The sequence below is a fragment of the Talpa occidentalis genome, unplaced genomic scaffold (assembly GCF_014898055.3).
Source record: "Talpa occidentalis isolate TD23 unplaced genomic scaffold, MPIMG_talOcc4v2.1 talOcc4.14, whole genome shotgun sequence".
Lineage (NCBI taxonomy): Eukaryota > Metazoa > Chordata > Mammalia > Eulipotyphla > Talpidae > Talpa > Talpa occidentalis.
In genome coordinates, this window is record NW_023601433.1 from 79,218,625 (window position 1) to 79,242,420 (window position 23,796).

General features: G+C 43.2%; 1 long non-coding RNA gene across 2 annotated transcripts; it reads left to right on the forward strand.

The window, feature by feature from the left end:
* The first annotated feature begins 1,430 nt into the window (after positions 1-1,430).
* On the forward strand, positions 1,431-5,573 carry LOC129145802 (uncharacterized). Of its 2 annotated transcripts, none has more exons than XR_008551877.1 (3): positions 1,431-1,489; positions 2,029-2,084; positions 5,546-5,573. It is a non-coding gene; the product is annotated as an uncharacterized LOC129145802 (long non-coding RNA). The 2 variants fall into 2 exon arrangements; XR_008551876.1 differs by lacking the exon at positions 5,546-5,573 and adding an exon at positions 2,623-2,655.
* The last annotated feature ends 18,223 nt before the right edge of the window (positions 5,574-23,796 follow it).

The window sequence follows — 23,796 nt, forward strand, 5'->3', positions numbered from 1 at the left end:
GGAAATAGCAAAATAATCTCTTAAATTGGAATAGCTTTTAACAGTTTTCTGTCTGCTATTTAACTCGATCCTCTTAACAACTGTAGGAAGTGAGGGTGGTGTGATTTTCTACTCTCTTGGAATGGACGTGCTCGTGAATTGTGAGCAGAAGGGACATCAGATCTGGGAGGGGCTTTAAAGAGCCAGTCAAATTCATACACATTCTTTTCCTTCTGTCGGGACCACCTACAGCTTTCAAGATGGCGCCTGCTTCATTAACCTGAATCCCTGAATGGCTGTGATCAATGAAGCCTGTTGGCAACACAAGGTGGGCTTTTGTTGAGTGCAAAAAAGGAACTTTTGTTGTAGTAAGCCATTGAGATTTTGAGCTGATTACCTTAGTCTGACCTAGCCTTGTGGATCTCAAATTGGAGCTTACATTAGAATCAACTGTTATAGGGCAGGGAGGGGGGCACCTCAGAACCTCCAAACCTGCCTACTCTAAATAGGTTCTGCCATCTGCCACATCAACACAAAACATATAAGATCTTTAATGGAAAGGAACTTTCATGCAATTAGTGAACAATACAGAAAAGACAAAGAATATAGTTTCTTAATCAAGCACCCAAAGTCACCCATCCCCTTGTGGGTAAATGTCCACCTAAACAGGACTGACCCAGAGAAAGGCCCAAAAGCCTGCCCCAAGTCTAAAGCATCTTCCAGTGGGGACCCATAGAAGAGGGTCAGAAACAACCAGACAAGTCTGGAAGGAAAAGAGCAAAATCAAAATCAACATAAAAGCTGCCATTGTTAACCTCCCCATGGGTCTCTCCCCTACGTCTGTTTCAACCAGTCCAGGACCATGAAGCAAGCGCAGTTTCTTCACATGTCTCTCTGCTCCACGTGCCTCCTCCAGGTCTCCTTCTGGCTCTCCATCCTGCTTCCTTCCTTCCCCAGCTTCTTCTCCCTGTTCAGTTCCACCCTCCTTTGGGTGGGGCAGGAAACCTGGAGCATCCCCTTTTCCTGGGCACCACTCTGTTACACAACCACTCATACCAGAATCAACTCCTCCAGAGTTTCTGACTCAGTGTATCTGGGGTGGATTCTGTTAACTGGCACATCTAACGAGTTCCCAGGTGGTACTGCTGCTGCAGGTGTGGGGACTATTCTTTGGGAATCATTACCTCACCTGTGCATACCTGTTCCTTATTACTCCAAGGAAACCAAAGTTTGTTCTCTCATTCACGTTCCCAGAGTGTATTTATGAGAGACCTGCTATGTGGTAGGTACTCCCCTGGGTGCTGCATCATTGTGACACAAACAGCAGGCTTGGTCCTTGCCTCTGGTCTTAGGAATTTGCTTGAGGTCACACAGCTGGTGGGGAAGTAGCACTTGAATCTGTGACTTCTCACTCAAAATCTAGTACTTGCTCCATTATGCATAAGCAACATCAACAAACACCTGGGCTGAATTGATTATTCCTCTTAATATTCTCACAATGTCAAGATAGGTGAGTGGGAAATCTTAGATCCTTTGTGGATGGGTTTGGTTTGCAAGTTTAGAAAGAAGAGCTTCAAGGCAGGGTGGTGAGGAAAATGAGGGGCCCTTAGCACTGTTAGGAGACAGGAGGAAAAGAGAGCCTCCCGTGATGGCAGCTGTGGGAAGAGAGAAGTGACAAATGTGTGGTGGACACTGCGATGGACTGCCTAGACTTGGGGGGCTCCCCCCTTCAAGGATGACAGACTTACTCCCCCAGCTGCTGGGACTACTGCTGACTATGCTTAGCTAGCTGCCTCCAATGGGAATAGACTTTCCTACAGAGGGCTACCTCACCCAAGGTCACACCCCTTTCCTGGACAGACCACATCCAGTCATTGATGGGGCATACTATGTCTCCGAAGGGCCATCTCAGCACCAGTGCTGAGGTCAACGGGTGCCTTCAATGTGGCTGCATCCAGCTCAGCTGCTCCTCTCTTCCCCTCCATTCCCAAAGGTTGGGATCCTAAGAACATTCTTTAATAAGATCCTTTATGCTAATTTCCATCTCAGAGTCTGCTTCCCAGAAACCCAAGCTGCAAGAGGAATTTCAAGGTGTCTGCTGTGGGGTAAGTAATCTAAACGTCCTCCTCCTCCCTTTCAAAAGCTTTGGTGAAATTGGCATTGCTCACTCATGCTTTTGTGAGACAGCATTTAGAGTGGGTTGAAGAGTCTCCTGCCTCCTCCAAATTCATGTCTACCTGGAATCTTAGAATGTGACCTTATTTGGAAATTGTAGCTATAACTAGTTAAGGATCTCAAGATGAAATTATCCTGGATTTAGGGGCCTCCCTGGTAGCACAAGGGGTTAAGATGCATCCTATGAAGCAATCCGCAGCCACTGCAGCATGAGTTCTACCCCCAGCCAGGGAGCAACCCACATGGCACAGCAGACCTCTCCTGACTCGCCCACTGCTCCCCTCAGCAGTGTACTTCAGTAGATCCACCTGTTCTGTTCCCCACTTGTCTCTGGTGAATCCTCTTGCCCCCCCCACACAACTCTGGTCTGTACCCCAGTTCTTGTGTGTATAAATAAATAAACCTTAAAAAAATTATCCTGGATTTAGATGGGACCTACCTAAATCCAGTAACTGGTGTCTTTCTAAGACAAGAAGAGGACAGAGTGAAACCTACATACAGAAGATGTCAGATGAAGATAGAGGCAGAGATTAGAGAGATGCAGCCACAGCCAGAGAAAACCTTCCGGCTCCAGACAATCAGGAAGGGAAGGAAGGATTCTCCCCTAAGTCTTCAGAGGGAGCATAGACCTTCTGACACCTCTGTCTGGGACTTGTAGCCTCCAGAATCGTGAGGGAATTAAGCTGTGTTTTAACCATGCCACTTGGGGTGTCTTGTTTTGGCAGACTTAGGAAATAAACACTTCTCTTGAAAGAGCTTAATGAGGAAAAGGAAGGGACAGCAGACCACCCTACGAATGGAAAGGAAGTGGTCATGGGTGGGCATGTAGCAAGCACTCGATAAAGGCTGGTAGAACTAAACTGAACCCAGTGAGAATAAAGGAAAAGGAAATTTTATTGAAAATTATCTCAGGAGAGCTTCTCCATTTATTTTCTTTAGATCCTAGGCACCTGCTAGTTTGCATGCTCCGTCATGCTCTCTGATTCTGCTCAGGGACCTGTGGAAGGAACGGTATTCATTTTTGGACAATTCTAATAACTTTCTAGAAGCTAGTCATTAATGAGGTCCCTGCACTCACTGTGTCACTCTAAGGCATGTCCTGATCATTTCAACTAGATTTATAATTTTAAAATGCCCCTGGTCTTTTTTTTTTTCTTTTTGGGGCTATTCCTCCTAGCCCCTAAGGAGACTCCATTTCTATTTTTGGGTGTCTAGGCAGGTGGATAATATGTGACTTACAAGGTGATCTGTGAATATTCCTTAAGAGCTCAGCACTGCATCAAATGTGGGCATCGTGCTAGTGCGTGTCTTGCTGAGTCACTGGCCACCATGTACCTTAACTTCCCTTATCTGTGACATGGAGTCTCACTTCCCTGTCACGCACCAGCAGCAGTAACATCAGAAAGACCTCTCTTCTGATCACATCTGGAGGTCCATGTCATTTCAGAATCCTGCAGGTTGAGCCCTTGGGTCAATATCAAAGGCATGAAAGTTGTGTTTATCAAAAGCCAGTGATGCAAAAAATGAATCTCTGAGCTTTCTGTGCATTTTAAGTGCCCAGAATGAGCCCCCGGGCACTTGTTCTATTTGATCTTGCCTGCTTCCGAAGTGGAGATACAAACCATAGGAATAATTTTCAACAATCAACTTAATCAAAATGAATATTTCCAATCAGTAAATGTATTGAGTTCTTGCTTATGTAGGGTACTCTGATGGCTTCCATCAGAAAACTCAGATATATGGTTTCTGTTTTTTTAAAAGTTGTATTTATTTATGCATAAAAGAGCTGGAGTTCAGGTCAGAGGTGCAGGGGGGTAGAAAGAGATGGGGGGTGGGCGAGAGGATTCACCAGAGACAGAGTGGAGAGCAGAACAGGCAGATCTACTGAAATACACTGCTGAGGGGAGCAGCGGGTGAGACAGGAGAGGTTAGATGCACCATGTGGGTCAACTCCCTGGCTGGGGATTGAACTCATGCTGCAGTGGCTGCCAATAGCTTCATAGTGCTGAGATTTAACCCCTTGAGCCACCAGGGAGGCCCCAGATATATGGTTTCTGCAGTTGAAGAGGCTCCAGGCAGGTCTGTGACTACTCCCGAAGTTCCATGAGAATGTGCAGAGCTTGCTTTGGGTTATTTCACTGGAAAATGGCCTGAAGTTCCCCTTCCTGTTACCTCCTGAAAGTGGCAGATTATGCTTACAAAAGAGAGTTGACAGTGAAATGTTTTGGATTACAATTTATTCCAGATGGGTTTTAAAAATACAGGGAATTTTTCATCTGTTTGCTTGCATAATTGAAAGTCTGTAGATAGATCTCCTTTCAGGTCAAGTTTGATCCAGTTGTTTGCAGAGCATCAGTGAGCATATTGTTTTAGAGATCTATCTATGCCATTACTTCATTTATTTTTATTGTCAAATAAAATGGATAGATCACATTTTGTTTATCCATTCATCAGTTCCTAGAGTTTGGGTTGCTTCCATGTTTTGGCTATTATGAACAGTACTGCTATGAGCATTCATGGGCAAGTCTCTGTGTGGAGGTGTATTTTCATTTCTCTTGGGTAAGTACCCAGGAGTGAGTGAGCAGTAAGGTGTTAGAGCAGGATCAACAGCTGGACACTGTGCTGTGTTGAATAACAGGGATTTGTTGCTAGTTATGACCATGAAAGCCCAGTGGTTATGACTTCTATCTAACAATTCTATTTCCGTTAAATTAGTATTTCTCAATCTCAGCACTATTGCTGTTTTTGGACAGATAATTCTTGCTTGGTTGGGTTGGGGATGTCCTATGAACTGTAGGATATTGGGGAGCATCCTTGGCTTCCACCTACTAAACACCTCCCACCCTGGTCCTAGTTATGTTAACCAAAATCATCTCCAGATATTGCCAAGATTTAGAGGAACAAAACTTCCCCTAAATGAGAATCATTATATTACAGTTTAATTAATATATGGAAGGTGTTCCAGGCCCTCTTGGGACCTAAGGGCATTTGGTGGTAGAGCACATGGCTGTCTTTCATGCTTAATGTAGGTGTGTGGGTCCTGCCTTGGAGTGTTTGACGTTGACATCCTACATACTGCTTTATATAAATTGTTCTAAATCAGTAGCTCTCTTGTGGTTCGGTGTGTATGCATTTGTTCTCAAATTGGGCCAAGAGAAGAAGTAGATGATTGCAGATGGCACAGGCTGTCATCTCTGTCGATTTAATTCAGATCAGTCCATCCTGGTGGAATTTATTCCAAAAGTCTGATTGTAAAATAACATGTAACAGGTACGCTGAGTGTTTATGCAGCTCTGCTTACAAGAAGCATAAAGCAAAATGGAATGGATTTTGGTTTTGGGTTTTTTCATTTGTTTTGACTGCCAGGTATATATTTCTCTCTTCCAAACAGCACCCTGCTTGCATTTTGAAGAATGACTTCTCCCTGATTGTGGGCAGTTGATGGACAGAAAATCCAGGCATGCAGCCCTTACACTGTAGAAGCCAAAAGGGGTTCCTGGATGACCCTGCAGGCAGGTCCATCCTCTCCAGCTCCAGGAGGTGGATATGAGGTTCACTTATCTATTGCCATGCAATAAAGAACCCCAAATTTAGAGGCTTAAAACAACAATGAATTATAATTTCCTATGATTCTGTGAGTTAGCCATCTGCACGGATCTTCTGGGCTCATGCACATGGCTTCAGCTGCCACATGGTAGGACTAGGTTGGATGATCCAAAATGGTCTTACTCAGTATTTGGCAATGGGTGCTGACTGTCATCTGGGGAGCCTCAGATCTCTTCAACATGACCTCTCATCTTTCAGTGGGCTAGCCCTCTGGCATGGTGGTCTTAGGGCTGCAGGATGTGAAGGGAAAAAACTACAAAAATTCTTAAGACAGAGGCTCTGGAGTTCACATAGTGTCATGTCTGCCACATTCTGTTGATCAGGGCAAGTCATAAGGCCAACCCCAGTTCAAAAACTCTACCTCTTAAAGGCAGGAGCAGCAATATCACAATAAGAGAGGGGGGTGGGCAGAGGAAAGACTGAATCTTTGAGAGCTATTATTTTAATAATGTGATACATATGTAACTCTAATCATACCAATTTGACAGTCTCTAGTGGGGCTCTGCATGTATGTACGTGTGTTTGGCTTGGGTTCCTCAAAGTTGACTTCTGTCACTTGCAACCAAATAATCCTAATGATACATATGTAAGGTCTGTTGAGTTGAAAACTTCCCCCAGATTTTGATATACATTCACTTCTCCCCACTGGTTATAGGGGGCAGGTGCCAAGTCTCTGAGAACTGTCTGACCCCATTCCAGCTCCACCAGTGGCCCCCCTTTGCCCATGTCTATGCAACGTGATCCCAACTCCTTGAACATAGTTATAGGGACCAGAAGTATAAACTGACCCTACTGAGCCCAATCAGCTCATTTCTCCCAGCATTTGAAATCAGGACAAGTGAATCCATCAGACTCTACTATCTCTTGAGTGAGGCCATGTAAATTCAAGGACTGAGGATGATCACCTTCCACCCTACACGGGAAAAAAATAGAGAAAGTTGATGGGCAGAAAGAAAGAAGCAGAGAACCAGGCAATGAGCATTAGAATAAACCCTGCAGCTGCAGCTGAGGGGTGAGAAAGAACATGTAGCATCAGAAAAAAAGGGAACCTGAGAGATATTTGACTCCTGAGAGCTTTCTGGTCCCTGGCCTTGTCTCATGGGATTGGTGCAAGAATCAGCAAACATCTGAATTCAGGTCAACAAGAGAGAATGAATTCCAGAACTCATGTGAGATATATATTCTTTTTCATGTCAGAAGATACAATCTTTCTTCCCCTGGATGGTGTGGTTTGAAGATCTGAGATACGACAAGTAGACCAGAATCCAGAGCAGCTATAACACCACTGGGCAGACTCTAAAGATGATGATACCAACACTATAAGAGCTAGAATGGAGAGGGAGGAAAGAAAGCACATGTTTTCCAGTCCCAAAACTGGGTGCTAGTGATAGCTGCAGAACTAGAGCAACTCACTAAAAATTATTGAATTGCACATTGAGAATGGGGGGACAATTTATGATCGGTAAATCATACCCCAATAAAAACTTGTTCAATGTGTATGCATGAATCACGTTGCATTCAACTCTACCTGGAAGTTGTTTGGAAAAGACTTAGTCTACAACCCAGACTTGCTGATTCAGAATATGCAGCTTTACCGAGATTTCTAGGTGATTTGCATGCATGTTAAAATTTGAGAAACACTTATTTTATATGGGACTTGATCAAAATGGGCAGAACCCAGAGGTAGCTAACCATGACTTCTGGCTGAAAAAATGACTCCTATCCATGCACAAGACCTAGGAGTATTGCTTGCTTCTCCCACCAACTTTTTGAAAGACTTAAGCTTTGATGCATCTTAAAGTGAGATAAATGAAGGATTGGCCTTTGTATTTACACTTGAAAAATAATAGCATGTAGGATATTTTTACTGTGTCAGGCAATATGCTAACTTTACATTACATGCCATTCTCTTCTTACAGTAGCTATCTGAGGTAGATACTTAAATTTGCTCCACTTTATGGATAAAGGAAGTGAAGTACTGAGAAATTAATTGACATATTCAAAGTCACACAACTTATTGTACAGGAACCCTGGTCACACTTGTGAAATTATTTCCACAGACTGCAGTATAGGAATTTCCTTCAGGGGCCACAGTTCACATTGTGCTTGACAGTTTTGCTCCTTTTATCCATTATTCTGTACTGACTCCTATTACCCCTTCTAGGGGCACAAATTAGGCCAATAGAAGCACTGAGGAATGGATGATACAGAATAAGGATTTAGACCTGGCAGTAACCTGACTTAGAGAAATAACGTCACCTTATCCATCAGCGCCTGCTGTGATCTGGAGTCTTGGAAGTGGTCCATAGCCAGGGAGCTTAAGCAGTGGGTGGGAACCAGGCAGCAAGAATTAGAATAAACCCTGCAGCTGCAGTTGGTGACCCAGGCAAGGTCATATGCTGATCTAGGCCAGCATACAAAAACTAGAAGGGGAGAAACTCTAGAAGGCAAGAAGAAAACAGATTAAGACTGGGTGACTGGTCAGAAGGAGAAAGTACGCAGAGAGAGGCAGACAGAATTGCCAGCTCCTTGTGCCTTTGCAGCAAACATGGATACCCTCTCATTAAGACTGCTTTGCTGGCTGCCAGCCTCATGGTACCCATCACTGGGAGAAGCTACAAGGTGAATTTTGAGAGGTACAGGAATATTTCCTGGTGGAAGTGAATTGGAGGACTAAAGACAGACTTTAAGAATGCAAATTCTCCAAACAAAGTGTGCACCTATAGCTAGATATAAAGATGTGCCCTTAGGTTTTTTGGTATTCTTTGAGCCAGAGTATCATTCTAAATTAAACATTGTTGCGATGTTCCCAAATGGGAGGTAACTTGGGATAGAGATTGCTTCTATCAGGTAGACACAGATCAAAGACTTGGATCTTTGGTCTATTAATTGTATTAACTTGGAGAAATTATTCCACCCTCTTTGACTTTTTTTTGTTAGAAAAATAGGGAGTAATAACAGCACCTGATTCATAGAATGATTTTGAGGCTCAAATGAGCTACTGTGTATGAAGTGTTTTGCATAGTGCTGGACACATAACTAATACTCACTAAACTTAACCTTTTATTATTAAAACTTTCATTATTAAAATAAAAATAATCATTGAATTTATAATAGTTGTGTTCAAAATGCATGGTCCATCTCTGCAAGGTCCTGCAGTGTGACTCTGCAGTAACTGTTTTGTCTCTTAAGTTAATAACCCTCAGATTTTCCTTTGAAATACCATGCTGGACAGAAACTGATCATTGCCCCCTATTATGCATTCTCCCCTCTCCCTTTTTCCTGATTTTTCACAAGGCTGATCAGAATTTCCAGCTTCCCTTGCAAGTAGGTATGATCATCTGTCCAAATTCTGATCCATGAGATGGAGGTATAATTGAGGTGCACAGCTTCCACAAAGAACTTTGTTGGAGGAAGTGTGTACTTATTTTTGCTTTATTCCTGGATGCTGGCTGAAATTTCTATGGAATGATTGGAGTTCATACTGCCACACTGGATCATTAGGAATAAGCTATATGATGAGGGTGGAAGACTTAACAAGATAGAAGGAAGCTGGTGGGAGAGTCCTTCTGTAACAGGGTGGTCCTCAGGAAAGGGGGAGGTTCCCTGCCCCACCCAAGGGAGGGTGGAGCTGAGCAGGGAGAGAAGAAACTGCAGAAGAGACTGAGGAAGGAAGCAGGATGGAGCCAGGAGACACGTGAAGAAACTGCGCTTGTCTTTTGGTCGTGGACTGGGTGACACAGATGTGGGTGAGACCCGTGGGGAGGTGACAATGGCGGCTTTTATCTTGATGTTGATTTTGCTCTTTTCCTTCCGGGCTTGTCTGGTTGTTTCTGACCCTTTTCTGTGGGTCCCCACTGGAAGATGCTTTAGACTTGTGGCAGGCTTTGGGGCCTTGCTCTGGGCCAATCCCATTTGGATGGAGTTTTACCCACGAGGGGATGGGTAACTTTGGGTGCTTCATTTAGAAACTAGACTCTTTGCCTTACCTGTATTGTTTCCTAGTTTTATTAAAGTTCCTTCCCATTAAAGTCTCATATGTTTTGTGTTGATGCGGCGGATGGCAGAACCCATTTAGAATAGGCAGGTTTGCGGGGTTTGGGCTGCCCCTCTCCCTGCCCTATAACACTACCTCTGTATTTCTTCTAAGTGAGGAGAAATAAACTTTTATTTTGTTTAAGTGATTATTGTCGTCCTCATCCTCATCATTCCTTTAGGCACATATGTGTAACCTAATCCCAGCTAGGACACACCATTACCCTGCTACTGGTCCAAGTGGCTCAGGAAAGTGGAGTTTCCTTCCAAAGCTCCAGATAAGGGCAAATAGCCGGTATCTGAATACCCAGCAGCTGCCATGATTGGTGAGACTTGAGCACATGACCCAGTTAATCCAGTGAGACTCAATCTTAGGACTTTTGCTGGAATCAGTGGGAAAGAGCCTCTTCCTTTTCCACAACAGTTGCCAGCCTGGTAAACTGCGACTGTTTCTCCCAGCTTGTGGGGAAAGCTCCCCCAGGATGAATTCTGTGCAGAGAAGCAGAGTAGACTGGTGGAGAGGGACAGATTCCTGACAATGCAATCTGAGCAGCAGGCAGCATTTATCTGTGCTTGCGGAGACCCTCTAAACTCTCATAGCCTGAGTCCATGAATTCTCTTTTAGTTTTAACGTTTGTTTAAATTCATTTCTCTCATGGATACCTGAAAAGATATTGATTAATACACACAAAAGAGCTAAAGGCTAATGACAGAGTATGAGTAAGTGCTATATTTTGGTTTACAAAATACACATTCCCTGAGCATTCAAAAGGGGAAATCAAGTATATTGAAAAGGGGATAAGCCACACGGAAACTGAATCTTTATAGAGTGGGCAGAAACTGGAAGGAAAAGGGCTATTTCAGGCAGGGAGAAACATAAATAATAATAATGATGACTAACACATACAGCTTTAATAACATGTTCTAAAGACATTTTTATTCTCCCACTAGACCAATAGGCATGCTTTGTTATCACCCCATTTTAGAGTTGAATAAACTAAGGGACAAAGAAGACCATTAACATGTCTCAGAAAACACAGCCAATAATTTAAAGCAGCATTTGAATTTGTGGAAACAGATCACAGAGCAGACAACCACCACTATGTAATCTAGATCTCCATGAGAAAAGGCATGGAATTTGAAATAGGAGCTAATTAGAACTACTTTGCTTCTCCCTCTCCTCTCCTTTCCTCTCCCCTCCACTCCCCTCCCCGCTTCTCCCCTCTTCCCTCTTCCTTCCCCCTCCCTCCTGCCCTCCTCTCCTCTTCCTCTCCTTTCTCTTCTACTTTCTTGCTCCAGACCCTGGATCTTGGCATGCCTTCTTGGGCATTACTGTAACTTCGAGGTACCTATGTTCATAGAATAATGTCTACACCAAATTATCCTCTTTAAAAAGAAGTGACATGGGGGAGCAGTAGCCACAGAACTGGACCCAGCTGATTATCCCCAACATGGTGATTAGGCCGTGTGCAAAAAGGGCTGTGAGCAAAAGAGCCAGGTGCAGAAGGATCCCCTGCACTTACTGCTGATGCTCCACCTGAATCCATGACACCTTGGTCTTCCCAAACAAAGAGAACCCCTTCCCAAAGCTTGGGGAGAAGTTGCTTTTGAACACAAGTTCTCTTTTCTTCATTGCTTGTCAAGCATTGAAGTTCTCCGTCTGTTGAAATGAACCTGGTTTCTGAATGTTTCGCTTTTGGTCACTGGGCAAACAGACCCTTACCTTAAGGGGTCGGGGGTGCTAACAGTAATAGGAAATTATATTAACTCCCCATGGGAAGGGCAGGTCAGACTCGGGGTGCTTCAGTTAGGGGGTAAGGATGTCCTGAGCAAACTCCATACAGGCTTTGTGGATGCCACCCCCACTCCATCAAGATACTGGGAACTACAAATTCCATGATCCCCAAAGGGAAGTTGCGAGGACCTAAGGGTGGAGTTAAGCAGCCATTTTCTCTGTTTGTAAATAAAACCAGCCATGTTAGTGGGTCTTGGGCATTTGGCTTCTGCGATTGGCCAGGCAGTTTTGGTCTCTATGGGTCATTTGGGATTCCAGGTCAGTGGAACAGGTAGGATGCATTTAAGAATTTATCTCCCTCTTTTCTCCCTGAGTTGTACATTTCCTCATTCCCCTTCCCTTGTAAATAAACCCTTTGTTAACCTTTTGTGTGTGCCTGCAGTGTAAGTCCCTTTTCAGTGTGTGGGTGAGGACCCACTGTGAAGCAACCTGTTTTATATCCGGGTTGCCCTGTACCACTTCCATCCAACTTACTTGTCCACAGGACCAGCACTATCTCAGGAACTTGAACCTTGTAGTGCCTCTATCTTCTCACATGGCCAGTTTTGGGGTGGGGGACTTATCAGTATGTTTGAGATTTCTTATCAAATGTAACAAGGCTCTGTCAAAGGTTTATACTAAAAATACAATGGAAGGGAGCAGCAGTTCTCCTACACAAAAATAAATAAAATGAAAATCTTATTACAAAGGTGTGGGGAGTGAGAGGATTCACCAGAGACAGAGTGGTGAATGGAACAGGCAGATCTACTGAAATACACTGCTGAAGGGAGCAGTGGGCAAAACAGGAGAATTTGGCTGTGCCATATGTGGGTTACCTCTGTGGCTAGGGATCTAACTCAGGCCATAGAGTTGATAGCACTGAGACTTAATCCCTAGGTCACCAGGGAGGCCCCATTTTACTTTCTTTTTAATCTAACAAAATATCTTGCATATTTTTATTTGTGCATACAGGGCCATTTTTTAAAAAATGGGTGCATAGTATTGAATTGTGTGTCTTTCATAATTAATTTAACCAAGTACCTATTAATGGATATTTGTCTTTTTCAGTTATTATTGTTGTTATTATTATTATTTTCTGCTGGGTAAAGTATTTTTCTGTAAAGTACATTTCTAGAGGATGAATTGCTGAACAAAGAGTAAAACATTTTTCATTTTTATAGATATTGTCAAAAAGGTTTGTGCTGAGTTAGGCTTCCACTAACAGTGCATGATGGAATTTTTTTTTTAAATGACTTTCCAGATAAAATTTAATGCTCTGATTGCTGTCGGCAGCCACAGCTGGGACTTAGCAGTGATGACTTGATTGATTTCCTCACCCACCCTTTATTTTCACTCTCTGCTTCCTTTATTCATGTCATTACCCCCACCGGAAATGCCATTCCCACGTAAGCACATCCCACCCCTTCTTCCAGATTGATTACCAATCCCTTTTTGAGTTCAGGCTCTCAACTGGGCATTTGGCAATATCTGGAGACGCTTCCAATGGTCACAAAAGGAAGTAAGAGATGCTGCTGGTAACTAGCAGGTAGAGGCCAGGATGTCCCTAACCATCCTACACAACACGGGCAGCCTCACACACCCAAGTTATCCAGCCCAAATGTTAAAAGCACCAAAGCCAAGAAGCCCTGCTATGACCAACTTGATGTCTCCCTCTCTGAACACTGTGTGCCTGTTCTCCCTTCTTCAGTTGTGACACTGATCAATTGTTTTATAAATTACCTTCTTATCAATTGAGATACTTCTATTTGGAAGTGATAGAAATGTCAACCCCAGTTAACTTAAATAGTAAGAGCAAATGTTCTGGATCCCCTAAGTGAAATGTTCTGAGGTCCTACTGAGTGTGGTGAGATCTGTGGCTTGCTTCTAGCCAACAGAACATGAAAACAATGCTGGGCAGTCTCATCTAGATTGAGTGAAGATTGCAAAGTCCATCTTGCAACCGGACTTTCTCCCTTGCCAGCTTTGAAGATGCAAGCTGGTGATCATGAGTGTCCCTATGGACAGGACCACAAGATGAGAAATTGCTGGTGGCTTCCACTGACAACCAGAATCTCCAGCTACAGATTTCAAGGGCCTCAATGCTGCTGGCCAACACATAAGCTTGAAAGCAGATCCTTTCCCTCTCAGACCTTACTATGAGACCAGTGCCCTGGTCACTATCTCGATTATGGTTTTGCAGAAGATTCGGCTAAGCTGTGTCTGGATTCCTTAGTCATAAAAACCGTGATATGTAATTTAAGGATTGTCTTATGCCCCTAAGTTTGAGGCAATATGTTATGCAGCATTAGAGAATTAATAAGGTCAGAGCTGAGTCAGATGGGCCATTTAATATGTAACAGGCAGAAGCCCCTTTGCATGCTATTCTCCTTTTATGGGCTAGCAGTGAATAGAAAGAGACTAGTTGCTCAGAAAACAAGACTCTCTCCGTAAGTTACCATAAGAAATAGATCTTAATGAGTCATAGGACAAGCAGATAGCTTCTAGGTTCAGAATAGAATAGGAAAAAGCCTTGTAGGAATAAGGAAGTCTCCAGAGACAAGGGCAACAAATTCCAAAGGGGATTGATCACATACCCCAGAATAGAGGCAGCAGGACATTCCTGCACAAGGGCAATAAAAGAGGATTCTCAGATCAGGGCTGTGAGCAAGATATAATTCTGGGCAGAGATATTAAGACAGAGTGAGTGAGACCACCAAGGACTAACCAATCACAAAGAGACTGATGGGGCTTTAGAATAATTAGGGAGAGAAGTTACATGGTCTCTGAGGCACGCTCCTCCCCGGTCTGGTCCATGGGTCTGGGAGTCCCACTTTTGTTTCTGTTCTTTTTCTCCTTAAACTTTTCCATCTATCTACCTCTCTAAATGAATTTACCTCTTTTTTCTTACTTGCCTGAGAGTCAGTGAAGTTCCTGCTGCAGCTTCGTTAGACACCAACGCATCACCACGGGTTCTAGTTCTAGTTATTAGAACCCAGGGCTGCCACTGCAGCCTGGGATTGATTCTTGGCTGGGTAACTAGACCTGAAAACCTGAAATTATGGTAACACTACTTTTGTCATCGATTAGCTGCCGTGAATATTTCCAACAAATCTCAAAGCTGAATGATTTCTTGTTCTTTGAAGAATCTTAGCTACACTGAATGACAATCTGGTAGAGAATCTCAGACATATGACCTTTCTGTTCCGGAAAACAGTTTTTTACTTGGCAAAGGAAAGTGAGCAGGGACAATATTCTTGCAGGCAGAAAGGCTTTATGTTCAAAAAGTCTGCTTTTTAGACCGTGCTAATGGGGAGCAGAGAGCAATGGAGTTCGGAAGAGTGATCATCTTCGACCACACCACCCCTTCAAGAGAAATTTCAATTCTAAAACTGTGTCACCAAGCACACCAATTGAAAGAGAAATGTCTTAATGGTTGTGGAAAATCTTTATGCCCGGAAAATTGATCGCGTTAAGGTGCTGGCTTACTTTCCTCTGCAGTGAACACAAAGTGATGTTAATGTGTCGCTCCATTGTTCTCTCTTCTAGTGTTTCATTCTAAATAGCAGCAACTTGTGGGAATTTACAAAATCAGAAATCCAATGCCTGTACATTTCCCCTCTGAAGTTCTAGAATTTATTTCGGTTTCTAGGTGGTCCTTGATCTTATGCCCTGGATGAATACATTCTTGGGCTCTTGGGGTATATCTAGGAGCTTGCTAAGGAGTTGGAGGCATTTTCCAAATTGCCTTTTGTAACAGGATGACTCTGGAGGAGGTCAGGACTCAAAATTGGATAAACAAGCAAGAAGAGTCTCATGGACCCCACTTTCCAAAGAGAGAAGAAAACATGTGGGGCCCTCCTTATCTATATGAAGGAACCAATCTTTTGTTAGCTGGTTCTTGTCCTTAATTCTAGCCCCCCAGGCTTTTATAGGGGATTACCTCTGTCCCTTGCCTATTCTAGAGTGAGACTCTCTCTTAGGGATGGAAGGTTCCTGTGCTCAGGGAGAACTGGAGGTATCTGCTTCTCAGGTGACCAGGGTGGGTGAGGGGATATGAATTGCATTTTAACTAGAGTTGCATTTTGTTTTTCAACTTTATGAAGGTATAACTTACATACAATAAAGCCAACATTTTAGGCATACATTTAGATGGATCATGATAAAGGCATACATCCTGTAAACCACCAGATAGAAGATTCTCATCAGCCTCCAAAAAGTCCTTAATAACTCTCCCCTCCCCGCCTCCGGTTTCTATCCATTTTTCCCTTTTCTAGAATTTTATATAAATTCAATCACACAGTATGTTCTTTTATGTGGGGCTTCTTGTACTCAGCATGGTGGTTTTGAGATTTTCCCATGTTGTTATGTTGTTGGTTATTAGTCCTTTATTCTTTCTTATTGTAGAGTAGAACCCATTGCATGGACAGGCTACAATTTTTTTATCCTCCTTTTCATTTTCATGTTAATTTGGGCAGAAGAGGAATTCTTACAAGGCTGATGTTTCCTATTTAGGAACAAGCCACGCATCTCCATTTTCCTCAAGTCTGGGTTTTATATCTGTAGCTAAGCTTTAAGCTTTTCTTTATGTGGCCTCTGCTCTTGTGATGTTTATTTCTAGGAAACTAATATACTGTTGTTACTGGAATGGAACAATTTCTCCTTAACATTATTAGCTCAATGGTTGTTGCTGGTTTAATAAAGAAAGCAATTGATTTTCTGTACATTCGTCTTATACGGGGCTATTGTTTGGAACTCTGTTGATTCTAATAGTTTCTGAGTTGATTCTCTTGGATTTTTTAGATTAGAGTATTATCTAATTATACATGGTCACCATTTCTAAGGTGCTGCTTGTTCCTTTTTTAATTTTTGTGGTCCCTAAGGAAAGGGAGAGAAAAAGGGGATAGAGGTTCTTAGGGTTTAAAGGCGCAGGGGGGGGGCCTCCCTGGTGGCGCAGCGGTTGAGCGCTGGATGGTGAAGCTGCCCGCAGCCTCTGCAGCGCGGGTTCGATCCCCGGCTGCTCCCTGGCCACCAGTGGAGGGTCCCACATGGCGCGCAGACCTCTCCTGCCGCCCGCTGCTCCCCTCAGCAGTGTACTTCGGTCCTTCTGCCTGCTCTGCTCCCCCTCTGGCTCTGGTGAATTCTCTCACCCTCCCGCGCTTCTGATTGTACCCAGTGCTTGTATAAATAAATAAATATATCTTAAAAAAAAGAGAAAATGTTTTTAAAAAATAAATAAATAAAGGTGCAGGGGCAGAGAGAGGGAAGGAAGGGGGGCCTGGATTCCCTAGGGGGGACACCTGAATTAAGAGGACACCTTGGAAAAGCAGCAGGGATACGAGCTGAGGTGATGGGAAAAGTGCAGGTAGGAGCCCATTCCTTATATCAGAAAATCGTGTAGGGTGGGGGTCTTTCCCCTAATTTTTACTCTCTGCTCCAGCAACAAAGGAGCTTTAAAGGACGGATGTGGAGGAACAGCACGAAAAAGCAGATCACTGTCCCCACTCCAAATCCCGGCTTAGACCAGGGAGGCGTGTGGGGGAAGTGGAGTATCAGATGGTGCTACAGGGACTCGGTGAAAACTAAGAAATCTGAAGGCTCTGGGCTTTGCTAGGGATTTCTTCAAAGGGTGGAAAAGGGACATGCGATAGAGAGTGCTTGAAGGAAGAGAAGGAAGAAAAGGAAATTGTTTCTTCTTGGTACAGATGGTTTAATAAACCAGTTGCATTTAAAATGTCAGCTGCATTGCTACTATTCCTATTTTAGGAAAGGGGAGGGCAATAAAGAGGATACTGGAGAAGACATTGTCATTTTTGGAACCCCCTCTATATACTATTTATAAAAATATTCCTTTCTGGAGTTAGATTTCGCCTTTCATGGTACCACCAGATGGGCATCATCAGTTATGGAGAATAGAATCGAGGACTGTGTGTTAGAAGAGGCACCAGTGCCAACGGGGGCTGCCGCTGCAGTTACTCCCTTGGGCCACTAGATAGCGCTTCGGCCTCGGGGAGGCAAAACCCAAAGGAAGCCCAGGGACCTTAGGTGCTTTAGAGACAAGGAAGTCGTGGAAGCAAGTTGCAGGCAGGAACCTAGAGGCTGTTATGGGAAGTGAAGTATAGGTGTTCATTAGACAGTGTGGGATGAGTGCGCCCTGGAGAAATGCCCCTATTTCATATGGAAAATGTCTGTTGCTCAACAAGGAAAAGAAAAATACATAGGCATGAGATCTACCACTTCAAAACCTTCTGATGACCTTTATAAAAAAAAAATTAGAAAAATGACATAGAAAATAATAAGTGTTGGTGAAGAGGGAGAGAAATTGGAGCCCTGAGGCATTGCTGGTGGGAGTGTGAAATGGTGTAACTGCGTGGGAAGCACTTCTTTAAGAGGTTGAATGAAGAGTTAATCAGATGACCCAGCAATTCCCCTCCTTGGGCACACCCCAAAGCATTGAAAGCAGAGACTCAAACAGACACAGGTACCCTAACACGCCTAAGAGCATTATTCATTATAACAAAAAGGTGGAAGCATCCCAAGTGTCAATCAACAGATGAGCAGATGACGTGTTGTATCCATCGGACGGTATATTCCAGAGTTGTGAGAAGGTGTGAACTTCTGATATATGCGACTGCATGAACACATGATGAAGCTGTTATGCTGAGTGAAACGAGTTCGGAGTTGGAAGGAGTGGGGGTGGGGCGATACTGTGTCATATGTAAAAAGTTTGGTTTTGAAAAGAGTTATGGAGATAAATGGTGGTGATAGTTGCACAAGAATATGAACGTCCTTAATGCCACTGAACTGTACACTGAAAAATGCCAAGATAATGACAAAGGTGAAATCAACAGTGGTAGATCAACTACACCTGTGAAAATGGCACATAATTAAAAAGAAAAAAAATCCAACCACAAAAACTGGAGAAGATGCAGAGAAAGAGGAACCTATTACACTGCTGGTGGGAGTATAAGCTGGTACAACCATTACAGAAAACAATCTGTATTTACCTTAAAAACCAAAAATGGGACCTCCCCCGTGGCGCAGCGGATTGAGCGCCATGCTGTGAAGCTGTCCGCAGCTTCTGCAGCACGTGGTCGATTCCCCACCTGCCAGGGAGATACCCACATGGTGCAGCAGACCTCTCCTGTCACGCCCGCTGCTCCCCTCAGCAGTGTATTTCAGTCAGTCTGCCTGTTCTGTTCCCCATTCTGTCTCTGGTGAATCCTCTCATTTCCCTGCCCCTCTGACCTGTACCCCAGCTCTTGTATGCATAAATATATCTTAAAAAAAACAAAAAATGGGGGACTCCCTGGTGGCGCAAAGGGTTAAGATGCAACCTATGAAGCTGTCTGCAGCCTCTGCAGCATGAGTTCAATCCCGGGCTGGCCAGGGAGAAGCCTACATGGTGCAGCAGACCTCTCCTGTCTTACCTGTTGCTCCCCTCAGCAGTGTACTTTGGTCAATCTGCCTGTTCTGTTCCCTGCTCTGTCTCTGGTGAATCCTCTCACCCCCCACATCTCTGGCCTGTACCCTAGCTCTTGTATGCATAAATAAATAAATCTTTTTTTTAAAAAACCCAAATGAAAATACTATATATGTCTAACCATCTCTGGGTGTCCAGCCAAAGAGTGTGAAACCATCAACTCAAAAACTGTATGCTCTGCAATGTTTATTGCAGCACGGGTTACAATAGCTAGGATATTGAAGCAACTTAAGTGCCACCACAGAGAAGACTGGATCAAGAAGATGTAATCTGGTCACACCATGAAAGTGTAGATATATCACACCACACCACAGGAAGGATAAAGTGGTGCCCTTTGCAGTAAAATGGAAGGAGTTCAAAGGAATTGTGTGGTGGAAAGTGAGTCAGAAAGATAAAGACAAATGTTGGACATTTACAAGGCAGATGATTTGACCATGTGAAAAATGAGGTTTCTGAAGTTAAGGATCAAAGGATATAGAAAGGCTGGGGGGAAGGGGTGAATCTACTTGGTAAATAATCAACTTGGAGTAAAATTTAAAATGGAAAAAAAATATAAAAGATGGTAAGTTTTATGAGATGTGTATTTTATTATAATTAGTAAATACATCAAGGGCCTGTTTAAGGCTGGACAGCATCTTCCCTGACTTACAGCCTCCTAAGTAAAGAGCTTGGGCTTTTCTGAAGATCTGGAACAGAACCTGTTCTTATCTCCTCCTCCCAAGCCCCCATGTTTTATGTTTCTTTTCTTCCCAAAGTCTTCTCTGATAGGTTTGCTTTTTGGGAACTGGACAGCCTCTCTCAGCGCCCACATATGAAAAGCTAAAGTAATTTATACTGCAGTTTTTCCGAGTGTTTTGACTTTATTAGAAGTTGAGAAATAAGGAGAACATCACAAAGACAGTCTGACAACAGGAGGAGTAGAAAAATGCAACCCGATATTATTTATTGTGGAAAAGGCCAACCCAGTTAGCCCTGAAGAATAAAACTGCAAAGACAATTCTCTTTAATGAATCCATTTGTAGTTATTAAAAAGGAGTATCTTTGACCTTATCTTCTGCTATTCTTGCCTGCACTAACTCTTCTTCAAACAAACTGGAGTTTGTCCACCAATTCCCCTCTCTCTCCCTCTCCCCAAAGATGTCTATACCCTTATCCTCAGAACCTGTGAAAAGGTTAGCTTACATGGCAAAAAGGACTTTGCAGATGTAATTAAATTCAGGGTCTGAAGATGGGGAACTTAGTTGGGATGGACCCAATGTAAGTACAAGCATCCTTATAAGAGGAAGTTAGGAGGGTCAGAGAGAGAGGGAGGAGTGACAAATGAAAGGGAGGAGGAGAAAAGTTAGTGGACAGAAGGAGGGGCAACCCAGGCCCCCTGCCTGTTCTAAATGGGCTCTGCCTTCTACCACGTCAAGATAAAACATACTCTAGTGGGTAAGACCTTCAGTAAAAAGGAACTTTAATCCAATTAGTGTGCAATAGGGAAGAGAAAGAATAGAGTTCAAAATAGTTTCTAACTAAGCACCCCCAAATTACCCATCCCCTCATGGGTAAATGCCCAGCCAAACCGTGTTGGCCTAAAGCTTGCCACAAGTCTAAGGCCCCTTCTTGTGGGACCCACAGGAAAGGGGCAGAAGGGCCAGGCAAGTCTGGAAGGAAAAAAGCAAAATCAAAACCCAAGTCAAGACAAAGGCTGCCATTGTCAGCCTTCCCAGGGTCTCTCACCCCCATCTCTGTCTCTTTCAAGTGTCTCCTTCCACATCCCCCTGGCACAAGTCCAAAGCTGAGAAGCAAGTGCAGCTTCTTCACATGTCTCTGCTCCATGTGCCTCCTCCGGGTTTTGTTCCCGATCCTCTTCCAGGCTTCTAGTCTTCTCCAGTTTCTCCTCCCTGCCCAGCTTCCCTTTCTTTGGGTGGGATAAGGATCCTGGGACCTCCCCTTTCCCTGGGGACCACCCTGTTACAGAAGGAGGAGGAGGAGGAAGAGGAGGCCTACAGAATCCAGGAACTCAAAGCTATTGGCCACCACAGAGTGACTATCATTTTCCCACAGGCAACGCTGGAGGGTTCACTTTTTTTCACACGCCAACACTCATTATTATCTGTCTTTTTTGATTAGAGCAATCCTAGTGCAAATGAAGTAGTATCTCATTGTGTGTGGTTTTTCTTTTAAAGATTTTTTTATTTATGCATACAAGAGCTGGGGTACAGGCCAGAGGTGCGGCGGGAGGAGGGGTGAGAGGATTCTCTAGAGACTGAGTGGGGAGAAGAACAGGCAGATCTACTGAAATACACTGCTGAGGAGGCCCCCTCATTGTGTTTTTGATTCCTAATGACAAATGATTATATCTTTTATTTGGTTTATTGGCTGCCTATTTCTGATTTAAATATCTTGTCTATGTTTAAATTGGGTTATTTGTCTCTTTTACTTTTTTGGTTAAGTTGTGTGAATTCTCTATACTGTCTGAATACTAGTCCCTTATGAGGTATGTAATTTACAAATGTTTTCTACCAGTCTGTGAGTTGCGGGCTTTGGATTTTAGGAAGCATTTTCACATCTCTTAGCTCTTAAATATTACAATAACTAGGCGTATATTTAGACTCAAAGAGGTTAAATGGTGGATTTCTCAAATTTCAAGACTTTTTAAAGCTATGTCCTTATACCACTCACTCTAGTGTTGAGTCAACATTTTCTTTATTGACTCATTTTCTTCTTAGAAATGAGAACAGCCAACAGGCATATGAAAAAATGTTCAACATCCCTTATAATCAGAGAATCAAAACCACATCTTTATAATCAAAACCACATTGAGATACCACCTTACACCAGTAAGAATGGCACATATCAAAAAAACTAGCAACAACAAATGTTGGCGAGGATGTGGTGAAAAAGGAACTCTCCTACACTGCTGGTCGGAGTGCAAACTGGTCCAACCGCTATGGAAAGCCGTCTGGAGGTTCCTCAGTCTACTAAAAATGGAGCTACCATATGACCCGGCAATTCACACTCCTAGGGATCCACCCCAAGGACACAAAAACGTTGATTCAAAAGAGCACCTGTACCCCTATGTTTATTGCAGCACTATTTACAATAGGTAAAACCTGGAAACAACCCAAATGCCCAAAAATAGATGACTGGATCAAGAAGATGGGGCACATATACACAATGGAATAATATTCAGCAATCAAGAAAGATAAACTCATGCCATTTGCAGCAACATGGATGGAGCTAGAAGGAATTATGCTCAGTGAAATAAGCCAGAAGGAAAAAGAAAAATATCGGATAGTTTCACTTATAGCAGGAATATAGGGGAACCAAATAAGACATCAGTGTAAAAAAAGAATAACAGTACAAATCACAACAAACCAAAAACAGACAATTATAAATCAGAGACATTCTGCAGGGAAGGAAGAGGGAGAGGGATCACAGGGAGGGAGGGAGGAGCACAGGGGACTGAGGTGATGGTGCACGGGTGCATTGGGGAAGGAAACTCTATGGCGACTCCACCTGAGGGGTGGGGGGAAGCAAATGTTTAAAAATGAACAATGATGTAAAAAATAAAAAAAAATTTAAAAAAACTTCCTTTAGCCTCATCCCAAGGGAAATCACTTATGAAATCTGTGGTTTGATGGACCAGCTGTAATCTTCCCTAACTCATGATAAAACACACAATTTATAAAATAAGTGACATTTGTGTGTGACCTGAAAGTGTCTCTCATACCAGCAGTGGGAACACATCTTGGTGAAAATAGGCCAAACCTGAGTTATGGCTTATTCTTAGAAAGCACTCGGCTAACTGTGTTTTCATTATTTAGAAGTCATTTCAGTTATTTTCATTATTTAGAAGTTATCTCCTGCTAAATCAGCTTGCACAACTTTTTCCTGCCAAAGGCACCAGCATAACTTTGTCTCTTTATATCTAGAATGAGGTTAGCCTCTCACATTCTTTTTCTGTCCTTGTGGGGGGTAGGGAGGGGTGGTCTGCACAATTCTTAACATTCCCCTAAGTCTAGCTGGAGTATTGCAGCCATGCCTTCTATCTCTTCTGGGTGCCTTAGTGCCTCTCTGCTTGTGTTAACTCCCTGTTGAATGCGCTGAGCGCAATTTCATTTCTTCTGTTTTCATGTTTAGTATATTTGCTGTCAGATACCGCCTGCCTGAGCCTTCCCTGCTTGCCACTGTCCTAGTGGTTTCTACTGCTACAAGAGCTTATCACAGTGCCCCATAATTGTTTGTTTACAGCCCTCTTTCCCCACCATATTTAGCTTTGCAGGAACAGACAAGAATGGTGTCTTGTTCATTTTGGTACTCCCAGTCCTTGGCACAATAAATGTTTTTTGAACAAATGATTGAATGCAAGAACATCATCATGGCCTTCATTATGACTCACAGCTAGGATGTCTTCCCAGCATCCCCTCACTATCATCAGCATGAATTCATGTGCAGCGTAGGCTGGTCACTGTTTCATTTTGTGCAAGAACAAACACAAGGTCTAGGTTTCCTGTTAGTCTTGTTTTCATGATAGCTCATTCTATTTGACAGTGTCTGATCTTTTCCCTACTGGCCCAGCCACTGTTGGTCCCTTCTTGTTCTCTTTCCCCATATAATTTCTGTGCAGCAACTACTTCTGAAAGCAAATTAGAGGAGTTAATGTGGTTTTTGCTTTGTGTGTCTCCAGCCATTTAATTTTTATTGTTTATTTCCTGTCTTGTTTCACAAAGGATTATTTTGCAGAGGCCAGTGATGG